Consider the following 20,278-nt stretch of genomic DNA (forward strand, 5'->3'; position numbering starts at 1 on the left):
TGTGCACGGCTGGGCTCGGGGCTCGGCTCGAGGCTCGACTCTGGACACGGCTCTCTACTCGGCTCTAGGCTGCGCTCGTACCTCGGCTCTGGACTCGGCTCGGCTCTAGGCTGGGCTCGGGGCTCGGATCTCGCTTCGGCTCTGGACTCGGCTCACCTCGGCTCTAGGCTGGGCTTGGGGATTGTCTCGGGGCTCGTCTCGAGTCTCGGCACTGGGATATGTGCTCGGCTGGGCTCGGGGCTCGGCTCGATGCTCGGCTCAGGGCTCGGCTCTAGGCTGGGCTCCGAGCTCGGCTCGGCTCTAGGCTGGGCTCGGGGCTCGGTTCTGGGCTCGGCTCTGGACTCGGCTCGGCTATAGGCTGGGCTCGAGGCTCGGCTCTGGAATTGTCTGCTCTCGGCTTTGGGCTGGGCCAAATGATCGGCTCTGCTCTTGGCTCGGCTCGAGGCTCAGCTCGCGCCCGACTCTGGGCTCGGCTCTGGACTCGGCTCGGCTCTAGGCTGTGCTCGGGGCTCGGATCTGGGTTCGGCTCTGGACTCGGCTCGCCTCGGCTCTAGGCTGGGCTTGGGGATTGTCTCGGGGCTCGTCTCGAGGCTCGGCTCTGGGCTCTGTGCTCGGCTGGGCTCGGGGCTCGGCTCGGGGCTCGGCTCAGGGCTCGGCTCTAGGCTGGGCTCCGGGCTCGGCTCGGCTCTAGGCTGAGCTCGGGGCTCGGATCTGGGTTCGGCTCTGGACTCGGCTCGCCTCGGCTCTAAGCTGGGCTTGGGGATTGTCTCGGGGCTCGTCTCGAGGCTCGGCTCTGGGCTCTGTGCTCGGCTGTGCCTGGGGCTCGGCTCGAGGCTCGGCTCTGGGCTCGGCTCTCTACTCGGCTCTAGGCTGCGCTCGTACCTCGGCTCTGCACTCGGCTCGGCTCTAGGCTGGGCTCAGGGCTCTGATCTCGCTTCGGCTCTGGTCTCGGCTCCCCTCGGCTCTAGGCTGGGCTTGGGGATTGTCTCGGGGCTCGTCTCGAGGCTCGGCTCTGGGCTCTGTGCATGGCTGGGCTCGGGGCTCGGCTAGAAGCCCGGCGCTGGGCTCGCCTCTAGGCTGGGCTCTGGGCTCGGCTCGGCTCTAGGCTGGGCTCGGGGCTCGGATCTGGGTTCGGCTCTGGACTCGGCTCTCTACTCGGCGCTAGGCTGCGCTCGTTCCTCGGCTCTGGACTCGGCTCGGCTCTAGGCTGGGCTCGGGGCTCGGATCTGGGTTCGGCTCTGGACTCGGCTCGCCTCGGCTCTAGGCTGGGCTTGGGGATTTTCTCGGGGCTCGTCTCGAGGCTCGGCACTGGGATATGTGCTCGGCTGGGCTCGGGGCTCGGCTCGAGGCTCGGCTCAGGGCTCTGCTCTAGGCTGGGCTCCGGGCTCGGCTCGGCTCTAGGCTGGGCTCGGGGCTCGGTTCTGGGCTCGGATCTGGACTCGGCTCGGCTCTAGGCTGGGCTCGTGGCTCGGCTCTGGAATTGTCTGCTCTCGGCTTTGTGTTGGCCCAAATGATCGGCTCTGCTCTTGGCTAGGCTCGAGTCTCAGCTCGCGCCCGACTCTGGGCTCGGCTCTGGACTCGGCTCGGCTCTAGGCTGTGCTCGGGACTCGGATCTGGGTTCGGCTCTGGACTCGGCTCGCCTCGGCTCCAGGCTGGGCTTGGGGATTGTCTCGGGGCTCATCTCGAGGCTCGGCTCTGGGCTCTGTGCTCGGCTGGGCTCGGGGCTCGGCTCGAGGCTCGGCTCTGGGCTCGGCTCTGGACTCGGCTCTAGGCTGGTCTCGAGGCTCGGCTCTGGGCTTGTCTGCTCTCGGCTTTGGGCTGGGCTCAGGGATCGGCTCTGCTCATGGCTCGGCTCGAGGCTCAGATCGCGCCCGACTCTGGGCTCGGCTCTGGATTCGTCTCGGCTCTAGGCTGGGCTCGGGGCTCGGATCTGGGTTCGGCTCTGGACTCGGCTCGCCTCGGCTCTAGTCTGGGCTTGGGGATTGTCTCGGGGCTCGTCTCGAAGCTCGGCTCTGGGCTCTGTGCTCGGCTGGGCTCGGATCTCGGCTCGAGGCTCGGCTCGATACTCGACTATGGACTCGCCTCTAGGCTGGGCTCTGGGCTCGGCTCGGCTCTAGGCTGGGCTCGGGGCTCGGATCTGGGTTCGGCTCTGGACTCGGCTCGCCTCGGCTCTAGGCTGGGCATGGGGATTGTCTCGGGGCTCGTCTCGAGGCTCGGCTCTGGGCTCTGTGCTCGGCTGTGCTCGGGGCTCGGCACGAGGCTCGGCTCTGGGCTCGGCTCTCTACTCGGATCTAGGCTGCGCTTGTACCTCGGCTCTGGACTCGTCTCGGCTCTAGGCTGGGCTCGGGGCTCTGATCTCGCTTCGGCTCTGGACTCGGCTCGCCTCGGCTCTAGGCTGGGCTTGGGGATTGTCTCGGGGCTCGTCTCGAGGCTCGGATCTGGACTCGGGGCTCGACTCGATTCTCGGCTCGATACTCGGCTCTGAGCTCGCCTCTAGGCTGGGCTCTGGGCTCGGCTCGGCTCTAGGCTGGGCTTGGGGCTTGTCTCGGGGCTCATCTCGAGGCTCGGCTCTGGGCTCGGGGTCGGCTGGGCTCGGGGCTCGGGTCGAGGCTCGGCTCTGGGCTCGGCTCTAGGCTGGGCTCTGGCCTCGGCTCGGCTCTAGGCTGGGCTCGGGGCTCGGATCTGGGTTCGGCTCTGGACTCGGCTCGCCTCGGCTCTAGTCTGGGCTTGGGGATTGTCTCGGGGCTCGTCTCGAGGCTCGGATCTGGGCTCTGTGCTCGGCTGTGCTCGGTGCTCGGTTCGAGGCTCGGATCTGGGCTCGGCTCTCTACTCGGCTCTAGGCTGCGCTCGTACCTCGGCTCTGGACTCGGCTCGGCTCTAGGCTGGGCTCGGGGCTCTGATCTCGCTTCGGCTCTGGACTCGGCTCGCCTCGGCTCTAGGCTGGGCTTGGGGATTGTCTCGGGGCTCGTCTCGAGGCTCGGCTCTGGGCTCCGCTCTGGACTCGGCTCTAGGCTGGGATCGAGGCTCGGCTCTGGACTTGTCTTCTCTCGGCTTTGGGCTGAGCTCCATGATCGGCTCTGCTCTTGGCTCGGCTCGAGGCTCAGATCTCGCCCGACTCTGGGCTCGGCTCTGGACTCGGCTCGGCTCTAGGCTGGGCTCGAGGTTCGGCTCTGGGATTGTCTGCTCTCGGATTTGGGCTGGCCAATATGATCGGCTCTGCTCTTGGCTAGGCTCGAGGCTCAGCTCGCGCCCGACTCTGGGCTCGGCTCTGGACTCGGCTCGGCTCTAGACTGTGCTCGGGGCTCGCATCTGGGTTCGGCTCTGGACTCGGCTCGCCTCGGCTCTAGGCTGGGCTTGGGGATTGTCTCGGGGCTCGTCTCGAGGCTCGGCTCTGGGCTCTGTGCTCGGCTGGGCTCGGGGCTCGGCTCGGGGCTCGGCTCAGGGCTCGGCTCTAGGCTGGGCTCCGGGCTCGGCTCGGCTCTAGGCTGGGCTCGGGGCTCGGATCTGGGTTCGGCTCTTGACTCGGCTCGCCTCGGCTCTAAGCTGGGCTTGGGGATTGTCTCGGGGCTCGTCTCGGGGCTCGGCTCTGGGCTCGGGGCTCGGCTGGGCTCGGGGCTCGTCTCGAGGCTCGGATCTGGGCTCGGGGCTCGACTCTATTCTCGGCTCGATACTCGGCTCTGGGTTCGCCTCTAGGCTGGGCTCTGGGCTCGGCTCGGCTCTAGGCTGGGCTCGGGGCTCGGATCTGGGTTCGGCTCTGGACTCGGCTCGCCTCGTCTCTAGGCTGGGCTTGGGGATTGTCTCGGGGCTCGTCTCGAGGCTCGGCTCTGGGCTCGGGGCTCGGCTCGAGGCTCGGCTCTGGGCTCAGCTCTCTACTGGGCTCTAGGCTGCGCTCGTACCTCGGCTCTGGACTCGGCTCGGCTCTAGGCTGGGCTCGGGGCTCTGATCTCGCTTCGGCTCTGGACTCGGCTCGCCTCGGCTCTAGGCTGGGCTCTGGGCTCGGCTCGGCTCTAGGCTGGGCTTGGGGCTTGTCTCGGGGCTCATCTCGAGGCTCGGCTCTGGGCTCGGGGCTCGGCTGGGCTCGGGGCTCCGGTAGAGGCTCGGCTCTGGGCTCGGCTCTAGGCTGGGCTCTGGCCTCGGCTCGGCTCTAGGCTGGGCTCGGGGCTCGGATCTGGGTTCGGCTCTGGACTCGGCTCGCCTCGGCTCTAGTCTGGGCTTGGGGATTGTCTCGGGGCTCGTCTCGAGGCTCGTCTCTGGGCTCTGTGCTCGGCTGGGCTCGGGGCTCGACTTGAGGCTTGTCTCGATACTCGACTCTGGGCTCGTTTCTAGGCTGGGCTCTGGGCTCGGCTCGGCTCTAGGCTGGGCTCGTTCCTCGGATCTGGGTTCGGCTCTGGACTCGGCTCGCCTCGGCTCTAGTCTGGGCTTGGGGATTGTCTCGGGGCTCGTCTCGAGGCTCGGCTCTGGGCTCTGTGCTCGGCTGGGCTCGGGGCTCGGCTCGAGGCTCGGCTCGATACTCGACTCTGGGCTCGCTTCTAGGCTGGGCTCTGGGCTCGGCTCGGCTCTAGGCTGGGCTCGTTCCTCGGATCTGGGTTCGGCTCTGGACTCGGCTCGCCTCGGCTCTAGTCTGGGCTTGGGGATTGTCTCGGGGCTCGTCTCGAGGCTCGGCTCTGGGCTCTGTGCTCGGCTGCGCTCAGCGCTCGGCTCGAGGCTCGGCTCTGGGCTCGTCTCGCCTCGGCTCTAGGCTGGGCTTGGGGATTGTCTCGGGGCTCGTCTCGAGGCTCGGATCTGGGCTCTGTGTTCGGCTGTGCTCTGGGCTCTGTGTTCGGCTGTGCTCTGGGCTCGGCTCGAGGCTCGGCTCTGGGCTCGGCTCTGTGTTCGGCTCTAGGCTGCGCTCGTACCTCGGCTCTGGACTCGGCTCGGCTCTAGGCTGGGCTCGGGGCTCTGATCTCGCTTCGGCTCTGGACTCGGCTCGCCTCGGCTCTAGGCTGGGCTTGGGGCTCGGATCTGGGTTCGGCTCTGGTCTCGGCTCGCCTCGGCTCTAGGCTGGGCTTGGGGATTGTCTCGGGGCTCGTCTCGAAGCTCGGCTCTGGGCTCTGTGCTCGGCTGGGCTCGGGGCTCGGCTCGGGGCTCGGCTCAGGGCTCGGCTCTAGGCTGGGCTCCGGGTTCGGCTCGGCTCTAGGCTGGGCTCGGGGCTCGGATCTGGGTTCGGCTCTGGACTCGGCGCGCCTCGGCTCTAGTCTGGGCTTGTGGATTGTCTCGGGGCTCGTCTCGAGGCTCGGCTCTGGGCTCGGGGCTCGGCTGGGCTCGGGGCTCGGCTCGAGGCTCGGCTCTGGGCTCGGCTCTAGGCTGGGCTCTGGCCTCGCCTCGGCTCTAGGCTGGGCTCGGAGCTCGGGTCTGGGTTCGGCTCTGGACTCGGCTCGCCTCGGCTCTAGGATGGGCTCGGGGCTCGGATCTGGGTTCGGCTCTGGACTCGGCTCTCCTCGGCTCTAGTCTAGGCTTGGGGATTGTCTCGGGGCTCGTCTGGAGGCTCGGCTCTGGGCTCTGTGCTCGGCTGTGCTCGGGGCTCGTCTCGAGGCTCGGATCTGGGCTCGGGGCTCGACTCGATTCTCGGCTCGATACTCGGCTCTGGGCTCGCCTCTAGGCTGGGCTCTGGGCTAGGCTCGGTTCTAGGCTGGGCTTGGGGCTTGTCTCGGGGCTCATCTCGAGGCTCGGCTCTGGGCTCGGGGCTCGGCTGGGCTCGGGGCTCGGGTCGAGGCTCGGCTCTGGGCTCGGCTCTAGGCTGGGCTCTGGCCTCGCCTCGGCTCTAGGCTGGGCTCGGGCCTCGGGTCTGGGTTCGGCTCTGGACTCGGCTCGCCTCGGCTCTAGGATGGGCTCGGGGCTCGGATCTGGGTTCGGCTCTGGACTCGGCTCGCCTCGGCTCTAGTCTGGGCTTGGGGATTGTCTGGGGGCTCGTCTCGAGGCTCGGCTCTGGGGTCTGTGCTCGGCTGTGCTCGGGGCTCTGCTCGAGGCTCGGCTCTGGGCTCGGCTCGCCTCGGCTCTAGGCTGGGCTTGAGGATTGTCTCGGGGCTCGTCTCGAGGCTCGGCTCTGGGCTCTGTGCTCGGCTGGGCTCGGGGCTCGGCTCGAGGCTAAGCTCTGGGCTCGGCTAGGCTCTAGGCTGCGCTCGGTGCTCGGATCTGGGTTCAACTCTAGACTCGGCTCGCCTCGGCTCTAGGCTGGGCTTGGGGATTTTCTCGGGGCTCGTCTCGAGGCTCGGCTCTGGGCTCTGTGCTCGGCTGTGCTCGGGGCTCGGCTCGAGGCTCGGCTCTGGGCTCGGCTCTAGGCTATGGTCTGGGCTCGGCTCGGTTCTAGGCTGGGCTCGGGGCTCGGATCTGGGTTCGGCTCTGGACTCGGCTCGCCTCGGCTCTAGGCTGGGCTTGGGGATTGTCTCGGTGCTCGTCTCGAGGCTCGGCTCTGGGCTCGGGGCTCTGCTCGAGTCTCGGCTCTGGGCTCCGCTCTGGACTAGGTTCTAGGCTGGGCTCGAGTCTCGGCTCTCGGCTTGTCTCCTTTCGGCTTTGGTCTGAGCTCAGGGATCGGCTCTGCTCTTGGCTCGGCTCGAGGCTCAGATCGCGCCCGACTCTCGTCTCGGCTCTGGACTCGGCTCGGCTCTAGGCTGGGCTCGGGGCTCGGATCTGGTTTCGGCTCTGGACTCGGCTCGCCTCGGCTCTAGTCTGGGCTTGGGGATTGTCTCGGCGCTCGTCTCGAGGCTCGGCTCTGGGCTATGTGCTCGGCTGGGCTCGGGGCTCGGCTCGAGGCTCGGCTCGATACTCGACTCTGGGCTCGCCTCTAGGCTGGGCTCTGGGCTCGGCTCGGCTCTAGGCTGGGTTTGGGGATTGTCTCGGGGCTCGTCTCGGGGCTCGGCTCTGGGCTCGGGGCTCGGCTGGGCTCGGGGCTCGGCTCGAGGCTCGGCTATGGGCTCGGCTCTCTACTCGGCTCTAGGCTGCGCTCGTACCTCGGCTCTGGAATCGGTTCGGGTCTAGGTTGGGCTCGGGGCTCTGATCTCGCTTCGGCTCTGGACTCGGCTCGCCTCGGCTCTAGGCTGGGCTTGGGGATTGTCTCGGGGCTCGTCTCGAGGCTCGGCTCTGGGCTCTGTGCTCGGCTGGGCTCGGGGCTCGGCTAGATGCTTTGCGCTGGGCTCGGCTCTAGGCTATGGTCTGGGCTCGGCTCGGCTCTAGGCTAAGCTCGGGGCTCGGCTCTGGGCTCGGCTCTGGACTCGGCTCTAGGCTGGGCTCGAGGATCGTCTCTGGGCTTGTCTACTCTCGGCTTTTGGCTGGGCTCAGGGATCGGCTCTGCTCTTGGCTCGGCTCGAGGCTCAGATCGCGCCCGACTCTGGGCTCGGCTCTGGACTCGTCTCGGCTCTAGGCTGGGCTTGGGGATTGTCTCGGGGCTCGTCTCGAGGCTCGGATCTGGGCTCGGGGCTCGACTCGATTCTCGGCTCGATACTCGCCTCTGGGCTCGCCTCTAGGCTGGGCTCTGGGCTCGGCTCGGCTCTAGGCTGGGCTTGGGGATTGTCTCTGGGCTCATCTCGAGGCTCGGCTTTGGGCTCGGGGCTCGGCTGGGCTCGGGGCTCGGGTCGAGGCTCGGCTCTGGGCTCGGCTCTAGGCTGGGCTCTGGCCTCGGCTCGGCTCTAGGCTGGGCTCGGGGCTCGGATCTGGGTTCGGCTCTGGACTCGGCTCGCCTCGGCTCTAGGATGGGCTCGGGGCTCGGATCTGGGTTCGGCTCTGGACTCGGCTCGCCTCGGCTCTAGTCTGGGCTTGGGGATTGTCTCGGGGCTCGTCTCGAGGCTCGGCTCTGGGCTCTGTGCTTGGCTGGGCTCGGGGCTCGGCTCGAGGCTCGGCTCAATACTCGACTCTGGGCTCGCCTCTAGGCTGGGCTCTGGGCTCGGCTGGGCTCGAGGCTGGGCTCGGGGCTCGGATCTGGGTTCGGCTCTGGACTCGGCTCTCTACTCGGCTCTAGGCTGCGCTCGTTCCTCGGCTCTGGACTCGGCTCGGCTCTAGGCTGTGCTCGGGGCTCTGATCTCGCTTCGGCTCTGGACTCGGCTCGCCTCGGCTCTAGGCTGGGCTTGGGGATTTTCTCGGGGCTCGTCTCGAGGCTCGGCACTGGGATATGTGCTCGGCTGGGCTCGGGGCTCGGCTCGAGGCTCGGCTCAGGGCTCGGCTCTAGGCTGGGCTCCGGGCTCGGCTCGGCTCTAGGCTGGGCTCGGGGCTCGGATCTGGGTTCGGCTCTGGACTCGGCTCGCCTCGGCTCTAAGCTGGGCTTGGGGATTGTCTCGGGGCTCGTCTCGAGGCTCGGCTCTGGGCTCTGTGCTCGGCTGGGCTCGGGGCCGGCTCGAGGCTCGGCTCTGGGCTCGGCTCTCTACTCGGCTCTAGGCTGCGCTCGTACCTCGGCTCTGGAATCGGCTCGGCTCTAGGCTGGGCTCGGGGCTCAGCTCTCGCTTCGGCTCTGGACTCGGCTCGCCTCGGCTCTAAGCTGGGCTTGGGGATTGTCTCGGGGCTCGTCTCGAGGCTCGGCTCTGTGCTCTGTGCTCGGCTGGACTCGGGGCTCGGCTCGATGCTTGGCGCTGGGCTCGGCTCTAGGCTATGATCTGGGCTCGGCTCGGCTCTAGGCTAAGCTCGGGGCTCGGATCTGGGTTCGGCTCTGGACTCGGCTCGCCTCGGCTCTAGTCTGGGCTTGGGGATTGTCTCGGGACTCGTCTCGAGGCTCGGATCTGGGCTCTGTGTTCGACTGTGCTCTGGGATCGGCTCGAGGCTCGGCTCTGGGCTCGGCTCTCTACTCGGCTCTAGGCTGCGCTCGTACCTCGGCTCTGGACTCGGATAGGCTCTAGACTGTACTCGGGGCTCGGATCTGGGTTCGGCTCTGGACTCGGCTCTCCTCGGCTCTAGTCTGGGCTTGGGGATTGTCTCGGGGCTCGTCTCGAGGCTCGGCTCTGGGCTCTGTGCTCGGCTGGGCTCGGGGCTCGGCTCGAGGCTCGGCTTGATACTCGACTCTGGGCTCGCTTCTAGGCTGGGCTCTGGGCTCGGCTCGGCTCTAGGCTGGGCTTGGGGCTCGGATCTGGGTTCGGCTCTGGACTCGGCTCGCGTCGGCTCTAGGCTGGGCTTGGGGATTGTCTCGGGGCTCGTCTCGAGGCTCGGCTCTGGGCTCTGTGCTCGGCTGGGCTCGGGGCTCGGCTCCAGACTCGGCTCAGGGCTCGGCTCTAGGCTGGGCTCGGGGCTCGGATCTGGGTTCGGCTCGGGACTCGGCTCGCCTCGGCTCTAGGCTGGGCTTGGGGATTGTCTCAGGGCTCGTCTTGAGACTCGGCTCTGGGCTCTGTGCTCGACTGGGCTCGGGGCTCGGCTCGAGGCTCGGCTCTGAGTTCGGCTCTGGACTCGGCTCTAGGCTTGGCTCGAGGCTCGGCTCTGGGCTTGTCTGCTCTCGGCTTTGTGCTGGGCTGAGTGATCGGCTCTGCTCTTGGCTCGGCTCGAGGCTCAGATCGCGCCCGACTCTGGGCTCGGCTCTGGACTCGTCTCGGCTCTAGGCTGGGCTCGGGGCTCGGATGTGGGTTCGGCTCTGGACTCGGCTCGCCTCGGCTCTAGGCTGGGCTTGGGGATTGTCTCGGGGCTCGTCTCGAGGCTCGGCTCTGGGCTCTGTGCTCGGCTGTGCTCGGGGCTCGGCTCGATGCTTGGCGCTGGGCTCGGCTCTAGGCTATGGTATGGGCTCGGCTCGGCTCTAGGCTGCGCTCGGGGCTCGGATCTGGGTTCGGCTCTGGACTCGGCTCGCCTCGGCTCTAGTCTGGGCTTGGGGATTGTCTCGGGGCTCGTCTCGAGGCTCGGATTTGGGCTCTGTGTTCGGCTGTGCTCTGGGCTCGGCTCGAGGCTCGGCTCTGGGCTCGGCTCTGGACTCGGCTCTAGGCTGGTCTCGAGGCTCGGCTCTGGGCTTGTCTGCTCTCGGCTTTGGGCTGGGCTCAGGGATCGGCTCTGCTCATGGCTCGGCTCGAGGCTCAGATCGCGCCCGACTCTGGGCTCGGCTCTGGATTCGTCTCGGCTCTAGGCTGGGCTCGGGGCTCGGATCTCGCTTCGCTCTGGACTCGGCTCGCCTCGGCTCTAGTCTGGGCTTGGGGATTGTCTCGGGGCTCGTCTCGAGGCTCGGATCTGGGCTCGGGGCTCGACTCGATTCTCGGCTCGATACTCGGCTCTTGGCTCGCCTCTAGGCTGGGCTCTGGGCTCGGCTCGGCTCTAGGCTGGGCTTGGGGCTTGTCTCGGGGCTCATCTCGAGGCTCGGCTCTGGGCTCGGGGCTCGGCTGGGCTCGGGGCTCGGGTCGAGGCTCGGCTCTGGTCTCGGCTCTAGGCTGGGCTCTGGCCTCGGCTCGGCTCTAGGCTGGGCTCGGGGCTCGGATCTGTGTTCACCTCTGGACTCGGCTCGCCTCGGCTCTAGGATGGGCTCGGGGCTCGGATCTGGGTTCGGCTATGGACTCGGCTCGCCTCGGCTCTAGGCTGGGCTTGGGGATTGTCTCGGGGCTCGTCTTGAGACTCGGCTCTGTGCTCTGTGCTCGGCTGGGCTCGGGGCTCGGCTCGAGGCTCGGCTCTGGGTTCGGCTCTGGACTCGGCTCTAGGCTGGTCTCGAGGCTCGGCTCTCGCCTGTCTGCTCTCGGCTTTGGGCTGGGCTCAGGGATCGGCTCTGCTCATGGCTCGGCTCGAGGCTCAGATCGCGCCCGACTCTGGGCTCGGCTCTGGACTCGTCTCGGCTCTAGGCTGGGCTCGGGGCTCGGATCTCGCTTCGGCTCTGGACTCGGCTCTGCTCGGCTCTCGTCTGGGCTTGGGGATTGTCTCGGGGCTCGTCTCGAGGCTCGGCTCTGGGCTCTGTGCTCGACTGGGCTCGGGGCTCGGCTCGAGGCTCGGCTCTGGGCTCGGCTCTCTACTCGGCTCTAGGCTGCGCTCGTACCTCGGCTCTGGACTCGGCTCGGCTCTAGGCTGGGCTCGGGGCTCTGATCTCTCTTCGGCTCTGGAGTCGGCTCGCCTCGGCTCTAGGCTGGGCTTGGGGATTTTCTCGGGGCTCGTCTCGAGGCTCGGAACTGTGATATGTGCTCGGCTGGGCTCGGGGCTCGGCTCGAGGCTCGGCTCAGGGCTCGGCTCTAGGCAGGGCTCCGGGCTCGGCTCGGCTCTAGGCTGGGCTCGGGGCTCGGTTCTGTGTTCGGCTCTGGACTCGGCTCGCCTCGGCTCTAGGCTGGGCTTGGGGATTGTCTCGGGGCTCGTCTTGAGGCTCGGCTCTGGGCTCTGTGCTCGGCTGGGCTCGGGGCTCGGCTCGAGGCTCGGCTCTGGGCTCGGCTCTAGGCTGGGCTCCGGGCTCGTCTCGGCTCTAGGCTGGGCTCGGGGCTCGGATCTGGGTTCGGCTCTGGACTCGGCTCGCCTCGGCTCTAGGCTGGGCTTCGGGATTGTCTCGGGGCTCGTCTTGAGACTCGGCTCTGGGCTCTGTGCTCGGCTGGGCTCGGGGCTCGGCTCGAGGCTCGGCTCGATACTCGGCTCTAGGCTGGGCTCCGGGCTCGGCTCGGCTCTAGGCTGGGCTCGGGGCTCGGATCTGGGTTCGGCTCTGGACTCGGCTCGCCTCGGCTCTAGGCTGGGCTTGGGGATTGTCTCGGGGCTCGTCTTGAGACTCGGCTCTGAGCTCTGTGCTCGGCTGGGCTCGGGGCTCGGCTCGGGGCTCGGCTCGGGGCTCGGCTCTGGGCTCGGCTCTAGGCTGGGCTCGAGGCTCGGCTCGGCTCTAGGTTGGGCTCGGGGCTCGGTTCTGGGCTCGGATCTGGACTCGGCTCGGCTCTAGGCTGGGCTCGAGGCTCGGCTCTGGAATTGTCTGCTCTCGGCTTTGGGCTGGCCCAAATGATCGGCTCTGCTCTTGGCTAAGCTCGAGGCTCAGCTCGCGCCCGACTCTGGGCTCAGCTCTGGACTCGGCTCGGCTCTAGGCTGTGCTCGGGGCTCGGATCTGGGTTCGGCTCTGGACTCGGCTCGCCTCGGCTCTAGGCTGGGCTTGGGGATTGTCTCGGGGCTCGTCTCGAGGCTCGGCTCTGGACTCTGTGCTCGGCTGGGCTCGGGGCTCGGCTCGGGGCTCGGCTCAGGGCTCGGCTCTAGGCTGGGCTCCGGGCTCGGCTCGGCTCTAGGCTGGGCTCGGGGCTCGGATCTGGGTTCGGCTCTGGACTCGGCTCGCCTCGGCTCTAAGCTAGGCTTGGGGATTGTCTCGGGGCTCGTCTCGAGGCTCGGCTCTGGGCTCGGGGCTCGGCTGGGCTCGGGGCTCGGCTCGAGGCTCGGCTCTGGGCTCGGCTCTCTACTCGGCTCTAGGCTGCGCTCGTACCTCGGCTCTGGACTCGGCTCGGCTCTAGGCTGGGCTCGGGGCTCTGATCTCGCTTCGGCTCTGGACTCGGCTCGCCTCGGCTCTAGGCTGGGCTTGGGGATTGTCTCGGGGCTCGTCTCTAGGCTCGGCTCTGGGCTCGGGGATCGGCTGGGCTCGGGGCTCGGCTCGATGCTTGGCGCTGGGCTCGGCTCTAGGCTATGATCTGGGCTCGGCTCGGCTCTAGGCTAAGCTCGGGGCTCGGATCTGGGTTCGGCTCTGGACTCGGCTCGCCTCGGCTCTAGTCTGGGCTTGGGGATTGTCTCGGGGCTCGTCTCGAGGCTCGGATCTGGGCTCTGTGTTCGGCTGTCCTCTGGGCTAGGCTCGAGGCTCGGCTCTGGGCTCGGCTCTCTACTCGGCTCTAGGCTGCGCTCGTACCTCGGCTCTGGACTCGGCTCGGCTCTAGGCTGGGCTCGAGGCTCGGCTCTGGGTTCGGCTCTGGACTCGGCTAGCCTCGGCTCTAGGCTGGGCTTGGGGATTGTCTCGGGGCTCGTCTGGAGGCTCGGCTCTGGGTTCGGCTCTGGACTCGGCTCGCCTCGGCTCTAGGCTGGGCTTGGGGATTGTCTCGGGGCTCGTCTCGAGGCTCGGCTCTGGGCTCTGGGCTCGGCTGGGCTCGGCGCTCGGCTCGAGGCTCGGCTCTGGGCTCGGCTCTCTACTCGGCTCTAGGCTCGGCTCGAGGCTCGGCTCTGGGCTCGGCTCTCTACTCGGCTCTAGGCTGCACTCGTACCTCGGCTCTGGACTCGGCTCGGCTCTAGGCTGGGCTCGGGGCTCTGATCTCGCTGCGGCTCTGGACTCGGCTCGCCTCGGCTATAGGCTGGGCTTGGGGATTGTCTCGGGGCTCGTCTCGAGGCTCGGCTCTGGGCTCTGTGCTCGGCTGGGCTCGTGGCTCGGCTCGAGGCTCGGCTCAGGGCTCGGCTCTAGGCTGGGCTCCGGGCTCGGCTCGGCTCTAGGCTGGGCTCGGGGCTCGGATCTGGGTTCGGCTCTGGACTCGGCTCGCCTCGGCTCTAGGCTGGGCTTGGGGATTGTCTCGGGGCTCGTCTTGAGACTCGGCTCTGGGCTCTGTGCTCGGCTGGGCTCGGGGCTCGGCTCGAGGCTCGGCTCTGGGCTCGGCTCTGGACTCGGCTCTAGGCTGGGCTCGAGGCTCGGCTCTGGGCTTGTCTGCTCTCGGCTTTGGGCTGGGCTCAGTGATCGGCTCTGCTCTCGGCTCGGCTCGAGGCTCAGATCGCGCCCGACTCTGGGCTCGGTTCTGGACTCGTCTCGGCTCTAGGCTGTGCTCGGGGCTCGGATCTCGGTTCGGCTCTGGACTCGGCTCGCCTCGGCTCTAAGCTGGGCTTGGGGATTGTTTCGGGGCTCGTCTCGAGGCTCGGCTCTGGGCTCTGTGCTCGGCTGGGCTCGGGGCTCGGCTCGAGGCTCGGCTCTGGGCTCGGCTCTCTACTCGGCTCTAGGCTGCGCTCGTACCTCGGCTCCGGGCTCGGCTCGGCTCTAGGCTGGGCTCGGGGCTCGGATCTGGGTTCGGCTCTGGACTCGGCTCGCCTCGGCTCTAAGCTGAGCTTGGGGATTGTCTCGGGGCTCCTCTCGGGGCTCGGCTCTGGGCTCGGGGCTCGGCTGGGCTCGGGGCTCGGCTCGAGGCTCGGCTCTGGGCTCGGCTCTCTACTCGGCTCTATGCTGCGCTCGTACCTCGGCTCTGGACTCGGGTCGGCTCTAGGCTGGGCTCGGGTCTCTGATCTCGCTTCGGCTCTGGACTCGGCTCGCCTCGGCTCTAGGCTGGGCTTGGGGATTGTCTCGGGGCTCGTCTCGAGACTCGGCTCTGGGCTCTGTGCTCGGCTGAGCTCGGGGCTCGGCTAGATGCTTGGCGCTGGGCTCGGCTCTAGGCTATGGTCTGGGCTCGGCTCGGCTCTAGGCTAAGCTCGGGGCTCGGCTTTGGGTTCGGCTCTGGACTCGGCTTGCCTCGGCTCTAGGCTGGGCTTGGGGATTGTCTCGGCGCTCGTCTCGAGGCTCGGCTCTGGGCTCTGTGCTCGTCTGGACTCGGGGCTCGGCTCGAGGCTCGGCTCTGGGCTCGGCTCTGGACTCGGCTCTAGGCTGGGCTCGAGGCTCGGCTCTGGGCTTGTCTGCTCTCGGCTTTGGGCTGGCCCAAATGATCGGCCCTGCTCTTGGCTAGGCTCGAGGCTCAGCTCGCGCCCGACTCTGGGCTCAGCTCTGGACTCGGCTCGGCTCTAGGCTGTGCTCGGGGCTCGGATCTGGGTTCGGCTCTGGACTCGGCTCGCCTCGGCTCTAGGCTGGGCTTGGGGATTGTCTCGGGGCTCGTCTCGAGGCTCGGCTCTGGACTCTGTGCTCGGCTGGGCTCGGGGCTCGGCTCGGGGCTCGGCTCAGGGCTCGGCTCTAGGCTGGGCTCCGGGCTCGGCTCGGCTCTAGGCTGGGCTCGGGGCTCGGATCTGGGTTCGGCTCTGGACTCGGCTCGCCTCGGCTCTAAGCTAGGCTTGGGGATTGTCTCGGGGATCGTCTCGAGGCTCGGCTCTGGGCTCGGGGCTCGGCTGGGCTCGGGGCTCGGCTCGAGGCTCGGCTCTGGGCTCGGCTCTCTACTCGGCTCTAGGCTGCGCTCGTACCTCGGCTCTGGACTCGGCTCGGCTCTAGGCTGGGCTCGGGGCTCTGATCTCGCTTCGGCTCTGGATTCGGCTCGCCTCGGTTCTAAGCTGGGCTTGGGGATTGTCTCGGGGTTCGTCGTCGAATCTCGGCTCTGGGCTCTGTGCTCGGCTGGGCTCGGGGCTCGGCTCGATGCTTGGCGCTGGGCTCGGCTCTAGGCTATGCTCTGGGCTCGGCTCGGCTCTAGGCTGGGCTCGGGGCTCGGATCTGGGTTCGGCTCTGGACTCGGCTCGCCTCGGCTCTAGGCTGGGCTTGGGGATTGTCTCGGGGCTCGTCTTGAGACTCGGCTCTGGGCTCTGTGCTCGGCTGTGCTCGGGGCTCGGATCGGGGCTCGGCTCGATACTCGGCTCTAGGCTGGGCTCCGGGCTCGGCTCGGCTCTAGGCTGTGCTCGGGGCTCGGATCTGGGTTCGGCTCTGGACTCGGCTCGCCTCGGCTCTAGGCTGGGCTTGGGGATTGTCTCGGGGCTCGTCTTGAGACTCGGCTCTGGGCTCTGTGCTCGGCTGTGCTCGGGGCTCGGCTCGGGGCTCGGCTCGATACTCGGCTCTAGGCTGGGCTCCGGGCTCGGATCTGGGTTCGGCTCTGGACTCGGCTCGCCTCGGCTCTAGGCTGGGCTTGGGGATTGTCTCGGGGCTCGTATCGAGGCTCGGATCTGGGCTCTGTGTTCGGCTGTGCTCTGGGCTCGGCTCGAGGCTCGGCTCTGGGCTCGGCTCTCTACTCGGCTCTAGGCTGCGCTCGTACCTCGGCTCTGGACTCGGCTCGGCTCTAGGCTGGGCTCGGGGCTCTGATCTCGCTTCGGCTCTGGACTCGGCTCGCCTCGGCTATTGGCTGGGCTTGGGGATTGTCTCGGGGCTCGTCTCGAGGCTCGGATCTGGGCTCTGTGCTCGGCTGGGCTCGGGGCTCGGCTCGAGGCTCGGCTCAGGGCTCGGCTCTATGCTGGGCTCCGGGCTCGGCTCGGCTCTAGGCTGGGCTCGGGGCTTGGATCTGGGTTCGGCTCTGGACTCGGCTCGCCTCGGCTCTAGGCTGGGCTTGGGGATTGTCTCGGGGCTCGTCTTGAGACTCGGCTCTGAGCTCTGTGCTCGGCTGGGATCGGGGCTCGGCTCGAGGCTGGGCTCTGGGCTCGGCTCTGGACTCGGCTCTAGGCTGGGCTCGAGGCTCGGCTCTGGGCTTGTCTGCTCTCGGCTTTGGGCTGGGCTCAGTGATCGGCTCTGCTCTTGTCTCGGCTCGAGGCTCAGATCGCGCCCGACTCTGGGCTCGGCTCTGGCCCCGTCTCGGCTCTAGGCTGTGCTCGGGGCTCGGATCTCGGTTCGGCTCTGGACTCGGCTCGCCTAGGCTCTAGGCTGGGCTTGGGGATTGTCTCGGGGCTCGTATCGAGGCTCGGCTCTGGTCTCTGTGCTCGGATGGGCTCGGGACTCGGCTCGAGGCTCGGCTCGATACTCGACTCTGGGCTCGCCTCTAGGCTGGGCTCTGGGCTCGCCTCGGCTCTAGGCTGGGCTTGGGGATTGTCTCTGGGCTCGGCTCGAGGCTGGGCTCTGGGCTCGGCTCTGGACTCGGCTCTAGGCTGGGCTCGAGGCTCGTCTCTGGGCTTGTCTGCTCTCGGCTTTGGGCTGGGCTCAGTGATCGGCTCTGCTCTTGTCTCGGCTCGAGGCTCAGATCGCGCCCGACTCTGGGCTCGGCTCTGGCCCCGTCTCGGCTCTAGGCTGTGCTCGGGGCTCGGATCTCGGTTCGGCTCTGGACTCGGCTCGCCTAGGCTCTAGGCTGGGCTTCGGATTGTCTCGGGGCTCTTCTTGAGACTCGGCTATGGGCTCTGTGCTCGGCTGGGCTCGGGGCTCGGCTCGAGGCTCGGCTCTGGGCTCGGCTCTGGACTCGGCTCTAGGCTGGGCTCGAGGCTCGGCTCTGGGCTTGTCTGCTCTCGGCTTTGGGCTGGGCTCAGGGATCGGCTCTGCTCTTGGCTCGGCTCGAGGCTCAGATCGCGCCCGACTCTGGGCTCGGCTCTGGACTCGTCTCGGCTCTAGGCTGTGCTCGGGGCTCGGATCTCGGTTCGGCTCTGGACTCGGCTCGCCTCGGCTCTAGGCTGGGCTTGGGTATTGTCTCGGCGCTCGTCTCGAGGCTCGGATCTGGGCTCGGGGCTCGACTCGATTCTCGGCTCGATACTCGGCTCTGGTCTCGCCTCTAGGCTGGGCTCTGGGCTCGGCTCGGCTCTGGGCTGGGCTTGGGGCTTGTCTCGGGGCTCAACTCGAGGCTCGGCTCTGGGCTCGGGGCTCGGCTGGGCTCGGTGCTCGGGTCGAGGCTCGGCTCTGGGCTCGGCTCTAGGCTGGGCTCTTGCCTCGCCTCGGCTCTAGGCTGGGCTCGGGGCTCGGATCTGGGTTCGGCTCTGGACTCGGCTCGCCTCGGCTCTAGGCTGGGCTTGGGGATTGTCTCGGGGCTCGGCTCGAGGCTGGGCTCTGGGCTCGGCTCTCTACTCGGCTCTAGGCTGCGCTCGTACCTCGGCTCTGGACTCGGCTCGGCTCTAGGCTGGGCTCGGGGCTCTGATCTCGCTTCGGCTCTGGACTCGGCTCGCCTCGGCTCTAGGCTGGGCTTGGGGATTTTCTCGGGGCTCGTCTCAAGGCTCGGCACTGGGATATGTGCTCGGCTGGGCTCGGGGCTCGGCTCGAGGCTCGGCTCAGGGCTCGGCTCTTGGCTGGGCTCCGGGCTCGGCTCGGCTCTAGGCTGGTCTCGGGGCTCGGATCTGGGTTCGGCTCTGGACTCGGCTCGCCTCGGCTCTAGGCTGGGCTTGGGGATTGTCTCGGGGCTCGTCTTGAGACTCGGCTCTGGGCTCTGTGCTCTGCTGGGCTCGGGGCTCGGCTCGAGGCTCGGCTCTGGGCTCGGCTCTGGACTCGGCTCTAGGCTACGCTCGAGGCTCGGCTCTGGGCTTGTCTGCTCTCGGCTTTGGGCTGGGCTCAGTGATCGGCTCTGCTCTTGGCTCGGCTCGAGGCTCAGATCGCGCCCGACTCTGGGCTCGGCTCTGGACTCGTCTCGGCTCTAGGCTGGGCTCGAGGCTCGGCTCTGGAATTGTCTGCTCTCGGCTTTGGGCTGGCCCAAATGATCGGCTCTGCTCTTGGCTAGGCTCGAGGCTCAGCTCGCGCCCGACTCTGGGCTCAGCTCTGGACTCGGCTCGGCTCTAGGCTGTGCTCGGGGCTCGGATCTGGGTTCGGCTCTGGACTCGGCTCGCCTCGGCTCTAGGCTGGGCTTGGGGATTGTCTCGGGGCTCGTCTCGAGGCTCGGCTCTGGGCTCGGCTCTCTACTCGGCTCTAGGCTGCGCTCGTACCTCGGCTCTGGACTCGGCTCGGCTCTAGGCTGGGCTCGAGGCTCGGCTCTGGGTTCGGCTCTGGACTCGGCTCGCCTCGGCTCTAGGCTGGGCTTGGGTATTGTCTCGGGGCTCGTCTCGAGGCTCGGCTCTGGGCTCTGTGCTCGGCTGGGCTCGGGGCTCGGGTCGGGGCTCGGCTCAGGGCTCGGCTCTAGGCTGGGCTCCGGGCTCGGCTCGGCTCTAGGCTGGGCTCGGGGCTCGGATCTGGGTTCGGCTCTGGACTCGGCTCGCCTCGGCTCTAGGCTGGGCTTGGGGATTTTCTCGGGGCTCGTCTCGAGGCTCGGCACTGGGATATGTGCTCGGCTGGGCTCGGGGCTCGGCTCGAGGCTCGGCTCAGGGCTCGGCTCTTGGCTGGGCTCCGGGCTCGGCTCGGCTCTAGGCTGGGCTCGGGGCTCGGTTCTGGAATTGTCTGCTCTCGGCTTTGGGCTGGCCCAAATGATCGTCTCTGCTCTTGGCTAGGCTCGAGGCTCTGCTCGCCCCCGACTCTGGGCTCGGCTCTGGACTCGGCTCGGCTCTAGGCTGTGCTCGGAGCTCGGATCTGGGTTCGGCTCTGGACTCGGCTCGCCTCGGCTCTAGGCTGGGCTTGGGGATTGTCTCGGGGCTCGTCTCGAGGCTCGGCTCTGGGCTCTGTGCTCGGCTGGGCTCGGGGCTCGGCTCGGGGCCCGGCTCAGGGCTCGGCTCTAGGCTGAGCTCCGGGCTCGGCTCGGCTCTAGGCTGGGCTCGGGGCTCGGATATGGGTTCGGCTGTGGACTCGGCTCGACTCGGCTCTAAGCTGGGCTTGGGGATTGTCTCGGGGCTCGTCTCGAGGCTCGGCTCTGGGCTCGGGGCTCGGCTGGGCTCGGGGCTCGGCTCGAAGCTCGGCTCTGGGCTCGGCTCTCTACTCGGCTCTAGGCTGCGCTCGTACCTCGGCTCTGGACTCGGCTCGGCTCTAGGCTGGGCTCGGGGCTCTGATCTCGCTTCGGCTCTGGACTCGGCTCGCCTCGGCTCTAGGCTGGGCTTGGGGATTGTCTCGGGGCTCGTCTCTAGGCTCGGCTCTGGGCTCTGGGCTCGGCTGGGCTCGGGGCTCGGCTCGAGGCTCGGCTCAGGGCTCGGCTCTAGGCTGGGCTCCGGGCTCGGCTCGGCTCTAGGCTGGGCTCGAGGCTCGGATCTGGGTTCGGCTCTGGACTCGGCTCGCCTCGGCTCTAGGCTGGGCTTGGGGATTTTCTCGGGGCTCGTCTCGGGGCTCGGCACTGGGATATGTGCTCGGCTGGGCTCGGGGCTCGGCTCGAGGCTCGGCTCAGGGCTCGGCTCTACGCTGGGCTCCGGGCTCGGCTCGGCTTTAGGCTTGGCTCGGGGCTCGGTTCTGGGCTCGGATCTGGACTCGGCTCGGCTCTAGGCTGGGCTCGAGGCTCGGCTCTGGAATTGTCTGCTCTCGGCTTTGGGCTGGCCCAAATGATCGGCTCTGCTCTTGGCTAGGCTCGAGGCTCAGCTCGCGCCCGACTCTGGGCTCAGCTCTGGACTCGGCTCGGCTCTAGGCTGTGCTCGGGGCTCGGATCTGGGTTCGGCTCTGGACTCGGCTCGCCTCGGCTCTAGGCTGGGCTTGGGGATTGTCTCGGGGCTCGTCTCGAGGCTCGGCTCTGGGCTCGGCTCTCTACTCGGCTCTAGGCTGCGCTCGTACCTCGGCTCTGGACTCGGCTCGGCTCTAGGCTGGGCTCGAGGCTCGGCTCTGGGTTCGGCTCTGTTCTCGGCTCGCCTCGGCTCTAGGCTGGGCTTGGGGATTGTCTCGGGGCTCGTCTCGAGGCTCGGCTCTGGGCTCTGTGCTCGGCTGGGCTCGGGGCTCGGGTCGAGGCTCGGCTCAGGGCTCGGCTCTAGGCTGGGCTCCGGGCTCGGCTCGGCTCTAGGCTGGGCTCGGGGCTCGGATCTGGGTTCG

The sequence above is a fragment of the Athene noctua genome, chromosome 12, assembly GCF_965140245.1.
Source record: "Athene noctua chromosome 12, bAthNoc1.hap1.1, whole genome shotgun sequence".
Classification (NCBI taxonomy): Eukaryota; Metazoa; Chordata; class Aves; order Strigiformes; family Strigidae; genus Athene; species Athene noctua.